Source organism: Chinchilla lanigera, unplaced genomic scaffold (genome assembly GCF_000276665.1).
Source record: "Chinchilla lanigera isolate Chin_1 unplaced genomic scaffold, ChiLan1.0 scaffold00027, whole genome shotgun sequence".
Lineage (NCBI taxonomy): Eukaryota > Metazoa > Chordata > Mammalia > Rodentia > Chinchillidae > Chinchilla > Chinchilla lanigera.
The window spans coordinates 13,204,500-13,213,583 of NW_004955428.1; the positions used below are offsets into that span (position 1 = coordinate 13,204,500).

The following is a 9,084-nucleotide window of genomic DNA, read 5'->3' on the forward strand; positions in this document are numbered from 1 at the left end:
CAATCTAGGTTCAGTTGTCCCAGTAATTACCTTTGGCATCTTCACAAAACTCTAAGTTAAAGAATCCCTTCTAGCTAGGTATTGTTATATTGAGATACATAGTGGAATAGCATCTCAAAATGTTCCTTGAAGGCTTTTTGTTCTCTGTACCTCTTTGGAATGACCCTATCCTACTCAATCTGAAGGATCCACATTCAAATACACTACGAGCACAGTCAGAATGTTACTAAAACCCTCAAGACAGTGCTGGAAAGAACATGGAACACAGGTTATGTATTCATAGATAATCAGGACATCAGGAATAAAGGAAACAGGACATGGAGTTAATACTATAGTAATAAATTGGAAGGGGAATAGTGACAAATGACCCCTTTCCTGTCTCTAGGGTTCACAGACGATTACTGAGGATCACCAGAGGAAAACATGGTGATGGAGAGGATGAGCTTGTGGGTGAACATGAGAAATGGACCCAGAGAAACCACCTGGTGACTAATGCCAGGGAAGTATATGGAAGCTGAGCCCATATTCATTAACTACCCAATACCATTAACCACCCAAATGAAAACCATGTACCAGGTGAAGTGCTGTAAGGTAAGATTCCATTACTTACAAAAGTTGACACAACACCCTTGCAGCATCTGACAGATGAGCAATCTCTCACCGCTCCAAGCTTGCTGAATCTCATAGGAACTTCAGCAGAGTCCTCCTAGGACATTCTGAGGATCCCTCAGAAGTAATGTCAAATCAACCCCAGTTGCAGAAACATGGGATGGTAGGCTCTATCTGTAGACTACAGAGTTACCCAAGTCGGTATCCCTTAAGGCAATCCCTATTAATGATGCTTATTTTTATCTATATATTATAAAATCTCTGGCTGTGTGCATGAAGATAAGCATTTTCCAGTTCCCACTTCCCTAGGAAAAATATATCAAGGGGCAGAGCAGTTTCCCTAAGAAACACACTCTGAAATTAAGTCTTGGTTAGTGTTTGATTTAAATGAAGGGTTCATTAACAACAGAGACGCCACTGGCAGGCAAGATGCCCAGATGAGGTAGCTACTAATTCCAGACAGTAAGCCAAGCATTCTAGACAACAACAAAAAAGGAGTAACACTGCCCGTTGGGTACTTGGTGTCTCCAAACATTTATATACTATTCTCTTAAGACAGTGCCTTTTTAAAGGTATGCAACACTATTGTATTTAAAGCAAAGATTAAAAGTTCTATTCAGGCTCTGCATCCTGATTCAATATTTACCTATAATTTACTACATTACTACATTGTCAGCTTAAAGTCATGTGCTCCTTGTAAAGCTACACCCTCCAAATTTAATGGACAGGTAGATCTGAGGTCAGTGGTGCTATCCATATTTGCCAAGGAACTTTCTCACAGAAGAAAATGATGTAGCAACTTTTAAAAGCAGAGCAGGCAACAGTCCAGTTACAAATCCATTCAGCTATGAATATAAGAAAGCACTCAGGCCTTCTCTAACAGCAAGAAGGAACTGCTACCCAGTGAGATAAGCGCTTACTCTTTAATGCATATGGTGAGATTATGTGTCTGTGTCATTAGGAAAGAAAGATGGTTCCAGTGATGCACTAGAGTCAAAAGAGACAATCACAGCCACCATTCTTAAGGGGGATGTCGTCACCCAGGGGAAACACAGTGGGAGTGTAAATGTGTGAGTTATACACAGGAGAGAAGGGCAGGCGGGTTGATTTGTATCTATGAAAGCTCCCTGCAAAATTTCCAGGTGCCTTTTACAAATTTATCAAAGTACTTGTTCTAAACACAATGGCAGTGTTGCCTGGCTTACATATACTAAGTTATTAAGTCCTTACAAATAAAGAGTGGAGGCCATCATAAAAGCTATGCAGACAGAATGGTGGTAAGGGCTTCAAGCAAGTACTAGGAGGAACATGGAACACAGGTTAGGTATTCAGAAGGGGGCTGAACAGTGCCGTGGTGGAGGATAGATCATATTCTCATCGATGCATCTGCAGTCAGAGAGAACTACAGACACATAGCTGGGAAGAATCCCAAAGAATATCTAACATAAGCCTCTTTTTTTTTAACATATGAACAATGGAAGGCCCAGGAAACTTATTACCAGCCCAGTGTCACGTAAATTTTTTTCAAGTTTGTCTTGACTCATTTCACCATAGTATTTTTGACCTGCTTTCCATGCATTTCTCAAGGTCAGGGACTTCAGACTTCTGCACAGCCCGTGCATTACATGGACCCCTGTTCAGTGAAAGATTTCATGGTACAAACCCAGGTCTCTTCGGTTTCCTCCGCACAGGGCAACCCTTTCCTCCCAGTTCCCCTACACCACATGAAGGAGACAAATGCCAGTTCAACATATTACTCCTCATGGCTTTGTGGAGGAAGTAAGTGGGGGGCCAGGTCTATCCACTAACCACTTTCCTGTTCCGTAGATGACAAAGAACCATGCAAATATCACCCTTTGGAGAGGGTACTATTTACTTCTGGAAGAAAATAAAAGACTCACGTCCTATAAAACAAGCCTGCCAAATCAGGCCTCCTGATAAGAGAAGAAGCCTTTATTAAATGCCTGGTAAATATTTGCACTGAGTCCCAGGTGGGTGATATACAAATATCAAGTGAGAAATCAATTTGAGAATGTCATCTGGTTAACTCCATCTCATTTTTTTGTGATATAAAACATGACCTTTATTCTTTCAGCAAATATTTATTGAGTATCTATTATGTGCCAAGCATCACTTTATACCTGAAGACAACAATGATGGAAAAGCCAAAGCCCTGGCTTTTACTCAAATATGAGGTTGCAGTCTTCTATTTCTTCCCAGCCCCTCTAATTAACCAGCATCCTATGTCCTGTCAGATATCTCTTTTATCATTTTCCTCCCTTATGTTTGCTTCCAGAGTAAACACATTTGGCAAGGCCTTCATCATCTCACGCCTAAACCAGTTATCTATCAGATATCACAATCATTTTTCAATCTGAAATGTACACTATGACCCAGTTTGTTCCTGTGGGTTCAGTTCTCTAAGGTTTCAAATGAACTCCCCCGACTGGAATGTCCTAGCTTTCAAGTTCTGACTCCACCTCTTCTGTCCAAGCTTGATGAACAGTAATATTACTGAGAATCGATTCTAAACTACATTAATGCCTGTGTTCATGTATCCTGCACTTTTACACAAAGGGAAGAGATTTATGAGGCAAGCAATTCTTTCATTTATGTGGTTCACATTCCTGTAAAAGTTATTTTAAGTCAACATATTATAAATAGACTTTAATTGTCCCTCCAAAAAACAATGTTATTAGAAAAAGTTTCACTATTGAATAAGAAGCTAATGCCCAACCCTTTTTTTTTTCCAATCTTTTCATTGCAGGTCAAGATAATGGGAAAATTGCTATAAATCAAAACATTTTATGTTATTTTCTATAGAAATAGCTATACTTCTAATCATACATCTACCAAGCAACCCTTTGTGAAAACGATAATCACCACATATTATCGACTATAAGCCATCTACCTGTGTACTGTAGATACAGGGCTTTCTAAAGTTCTGTGTAAGTAATCAAGGTAATACAATCATAGGAATGTATTTAATATGATATGGTAGCAAAACTTACGCAATTTTCTTTGCTAACTTGATAACGTCAATTTTATCTTCACTACAATAAACCAGAAGGTGAGGTACACCTTCACCAAGGATACAGAACTTAGGAGGACTTCCCCAAGTCAATTTTGACAGCATTTTTGAAAGAAACCTTAGGCTACTCGTGACTTTTTTAAAGGATACTGATACAGAGATATCTAAGTTGGTGTCCTCCTCCTTTTTATTTTTCTTCTCAAGAATAATATTCTTTTAATAACCTTATGTACCACAGAATAAACTAAAGTTCTTTATAGGTTTGGAAACTTCCTTGAGCAGTTATATTACTAGATCGAGCCTCCTAAAATACACAAAGTGAATCTCTCAACTAGATTAAATCTTTGATCTCTTATCACTGCTTACCTTATAATGTTAAAAAGACTAAAAATATAACGGGTAAAGCCAATCTCCGAAAACACAGTACAGAGTCTGGTTGGAACTAAGTCAAGTAATTCTGTTCACCTAGCCCAACCGAGTTGTTTGCTTGTATATAGTTATGGAAGGCAGTTATGGAAGGTAGCCAATACTCACCTTGTAATCATTCCTTGAAGCAAATTTTTATATATAGGTTATGTCCTCAGATTAGTGGTTAATTTTTCCCCAATATATGGAACTGTTACATTAAAAATGTTTCTGCTCTGGTGTATACCAAAAGCTCCTAATGTGTGTGCCTGTCAGTCAGTAATAAACCTAGCAACTTCATTTGTAGTCATTTTTCTAAAAACCACGTACAGATATATTTACTAGAAAGTACATCACAACACTTAGAACAAGGAAAAAGGAAATAATCTAAACGTCCACCAGTGAGAAATAATTACTACATTAGGATGTAATCAGGCAATGCAATTTGTCCTAACCTGAGTTCTAGCCAGAAAGAAGAAGCCAACTAACTGCAAGCAGGTAGTTTATTTTGGGAGGTGGACCCAGGGAATAGTGGTGAGGAACCAGGACAAATACTACAGGAAAAAAGGAAAGTCCATTATAAAGGCATATTATCAAACCTGAAACTATGAGAAACAGGAACCTGACCCAACCAGAGGTTTCTAAGGAACAATTCTCCTTTGAATTGTCAGCCTATGAGGCAGTACTGAGGACTTTTTATTCAATTCTTCCCATCCCCCAGTGGGTAAAGCTTTTCCACTGAGGATTAACACCCTCACACTTTCAAGTCTGTGCACACTCAAGCCCTAAACGGGTTCCCATGGGTTTCCCACGTGGGATGTGAGAAGTCCCAAGGCAGAAGCTGAGAAATACAAGGTGCAGTTAAAACAGATACAGGTAAGGTTCCATCCAGACACTGTCAAATTACAAATGGGGTTGAGAGGATGTGAGTTCCCTGCCTAGGACTCACTTTCTCCAATATAAATAGTCATGTGCCACAGAAGTGACGACATAACTCTAGTACCTACTGACATGGAAGACGTCTGCTTTAACTCAATGAGGGAGTAAGCCAAGTTACCAAATACTTTGTGAAATTTGCACCTGCTTGGTTTTTGTTATCTGGGTCTAGCTTATAGTGACAGAGCTGTCAATGTAACTTTTAAATGAGAGTGGTTTCGTGGAAGAATCAATAGAGCAATAAGGAAATGAGGCTTTTAGAGGAATCACGCTGGGCCGGGGATCTAGCTCAGCGGCACAAGCGCCTGCCTGGCAAGCGGAAGGTCCTGGGTTTGATTCCCGGTACCAAAAAATAAATAAATAAATAAAGGAACCATGCTACAGACATCACAGAGGGACTAGGAGGTCACCAAACACGGAGACAGCACCAATGCTAAGTACTCTCTCCACCTCGCCCGTATTCACCACCAAGGGCTGCCCTTCTCTCACACTTGGCTGACTCTTTGGCCTGCTGTCTGTGTCTATGACTCTCATCTTCTTCCCTTAGACGTGGCTTCTGTTTCCTCACAGCCTTTGTGTAACCGTTTCCCACGTCGTGAACTTCACTGTCAGCTCCATCGGTAAAGTCTTTCCTTCCTGATTTCTCCCCTCAGATGAGTTCCTCTCTTAGTAAACATCTCCAGCCTTCATAGATCATGCTGCTGCCTGCTTCAAACTCTCACGGCTGCTCGGGACACCTAGAATAGAATCCTCACCACAGCACTCCTGAGTCTGTGACGCAGGGCTTCTGGCTCCCTCTCCGCTACCATGCCAACCTCAGGGTCACTCACTCCTCTCTAGACAAACATGCCCAGGTTGTTCCCACTTCGAAGCCTTTGTCCTTGTTGTGTCTTCTGCCTGAAATTCAGTTCCTCCAGCTCTTCACCTTATTCAAGTCTCAATTCAACCATCACCTCCTCAGAGATGCCCCACTGTCCAGGCTAGCAAAAGCAGCGGCACATCCCAGCAACCTTCGCTCACACTGCCCTCTTTTAACCCTGCAGAGCACTTTCCGTCATCTGACATGGTCTTGCTTAGTTACTTATTGTCCTTCTTTCCTGTGATCTGCAGTACACTGAACAGTGCTGGACATATACTAGGTACTCAGTAACCGCAGCTGAGTGACTGAATGAGTACACTGGTATTCAAGGCACAAGTTCCCAAGAGAGGGGAGATGATCTTCCCAGCTTGTGCTTTTTACCAGATCAGATCATAGCCACTGGTCAATTATGGTCAATCTTAGATCTAGTAACCTTTTCCTACTTCAGTACATTAGCAAGGTAGAGGTAGGTTTTGCAACACAAAATATGGCCGCTTTGTCCTCCTTAGCAAAGATAACGGGCAGATAAACCCAATCACAAAAAGCTGTGCCACACCTCTTTTTGGTGTATTATCCTTTATAAAACTGGAGACCTAAGCCATCCAGTTTCAGAGAAACATCACAGCAATATTCTTCCACATCTCAAAAATGCTAAAAAGAATCCAAATACCTAATCCAGAGGAACCCACTGAAAATCTCTTTGTTCTCAATATGCGTTTCTCTAGAGATGCTTTCCAGTCCCAAGAAACTCTCTCATCTGTGGTTTCCTAAAGACTTCTTCCTCCCCTTCCAGCTTCTGCCTCACCCTTCATTCCTCTCCCCCTTAAACAGAATCACTCCCACTGTGTGACATCCACTGACGTGCAGTTTGCTAAGAAGCGTAGGAGCACATTAGTTAGGCCGGTGGCACTGAGAAGTGGGAGGTCTCTGGCGTTGTCAGTGAACCTGGAGCCCGGAGCCTGGAGCGCGACCGTGTGCAGGCCCACAGCCTTAAAGATTAGCCACAGTGCTTAAAATGGTGATAATGGGGGCTGGAGATTTAGCTCAGCAGCACAGCACTTGCCTGGTAAGAGCAAGGTCATGGGTTCGATTCCCAGTGCCAGAAAAAAATAAAATGGTGATAATGAAAAAATGGCTGCTCTGGAGACCAAAATCTGTCATCAAAGTGAGTATTATTTTGGAGACTTCAATTTGCCACAGCACACACAACAAGGATAAAGATCAAATTGGATGAAGGCTGGTACCCTTGGAAATAATGGTCAGGCTCAACCACCTAACAACAGACTAACGTAACACTGGAAGCACTGAGCAAGTCTAAAGCAGAGTTCACGGAGATCAGTGAAGATAAAACTAAAAGCAGAAGGCCTCCAAACAAGACCCTCCCTGAAGTGACTGATGAATATAAAAGTGATGTAAAAAACAGATCTGTTTATATTAAAGGCTTCCCAATGCATCAACCCTTGATGACATCAAAGAACGGCTAAAAGATAAAGGGCAAGTACTAAATATCCAGATGACAAGAGCGTTGCACAAAGCATTGAGAGGTCAGTATTCGCTGTGTTTGATAGCGTGGAATCTGCTAAGAAGTTTGTAGAAGAGCCGGGCGTGGTGGCGCACGCCTGTAATCCCAGCACTCGGGAGGCTGAGGCAGGAGGATCACTGCAAGTTCGAGACCAGCCTAGGCTACAAAGTGAGCTTAAGGCCAGCCTGAACTGCAAAGTGAGACCCTGTCTCAAAAAAGACAAAAAAAAAAAAAGTTTGTAGAAACTCTCGGCCAGAAGTATTAAGACACACACTTGCTAATATTTTTCAAGGAAGATTATTTTGCAAAAAGAAAAAAAAAGAAGAAGAAAAAAAGCAAAATAAAGTGGAAGTTAAATTAAGAGCTAAACAAGAGCAAGAAGAAAAACAGAAGTTAACAGAAGATGCCAAAGTGAAATCACTAGCAGAAAAGATTGGATGCCTGCTGAAGTTTTAGGGTAACGTAGATGGTCAGACCCATAGAAATGATTTATACATCCTTTTCTCAAATCATGGTGAAATAAAATGGACCAGACACTGTCAGAGGAGCAAAAAGGGAATAATTCTATTAAAGAAAAAGTGAAGGAAACACCGGATAAAGTCAGGGATTCAAATAATGGGAGCCAGGGATTAAGAAACAAAGTGACCCGGGAAGTACAGGAAGGAGAGGTGGAAAAAGAAGTTTTGAAAAGGCTTTGTGTGATGGTGCATGCCTGTAATCCCAGCACTTGGGAGGCTGAGGCAAGAGGATATCTGTGCATCTGAGGTCAGCTTGGGTTACATGGTGAGACCTTGACTCAAAAAAAATAAAAAGAAGTTTGACAAAAGTCATAGAAGATAAACAAGAATCCCTAAAACAAATGGAAATCAAAAGGTCACAGGTTTAAAGGAAAAGGAAATAAAGCTGCCCCACCTGGGTCTGCTAAAGGAAAAGTACGGTTTCAGGGAAAGAAAACAAAATTGGATAGCAATGAAGAATGTGATAAAAACTGGGCAGCTGGACCAGTCCAAAGAGCAAAAGAAAAAACAAAGAACTTGCATCAAAACAACAGAAAACCTGGGATGAGGGAAAGAAGAAAAAGAAACTAAGGCACTATATATATACATATTATATATATATAGTTGGCATAACTGTACTGCTGACGTCTGGTGGTTTGTTGAGGGGAACAGTTAATGATTAAAAATTTATTTATATTTTGACCAATTTTGCATGCTTTATCTGGTAATCTGAGCAACTTATGTGAAGACGACAATTTGCAGTATAACAACCATTGGTGAATTCCTACCATCCTGTCTAGTGAAACTCTGTATTGTCTCTAATGTTCTTTTAAATTATTATTATTTTCTTATTCCCTTCAGTGGTTTGATCAATCTTCCATTCTTACATCTGGTAATCTGAGCAACTCCATTGAAGATAACAATATGTAATATAACAACCACTGTTAATTCCTATCATTTGATTTGAAACCCCGTATCATTTTTAATGTCCTTGCTTTGTTTTGTTTGTATGTTGCTATTGTTCTTTTTTTTCACTATTCTCTTTGAAATAAAAAAATAGGAAACTGGTGGAGACCAGTAGTTTGATAAACAATTTTTTTATTCATCTTAGGTATTAAGCTCCTTTTTGTCTTTGGAGACTTTTAAAAAAAAAATAAATTAGGTCCACTTCAATGTCCACTGGTAAAAAGGGACAGTTTTTTGTTGTTGTTTTAACTTGTCTTAT

General features: G+C 40.4%; 1 pseudogene; it reads left to right on the plus strand.

The window, feature by feature from the left end:
* Positions 1-6,953: 6,953 nt before the first annotated feature.
* Positions 6,954-8,413, plus strand: LOC102015223 (annotated as a pseudogene).
* The last annotated feature ends 671 nt before the right edge of the window (positions 8,414-9,084 follow it).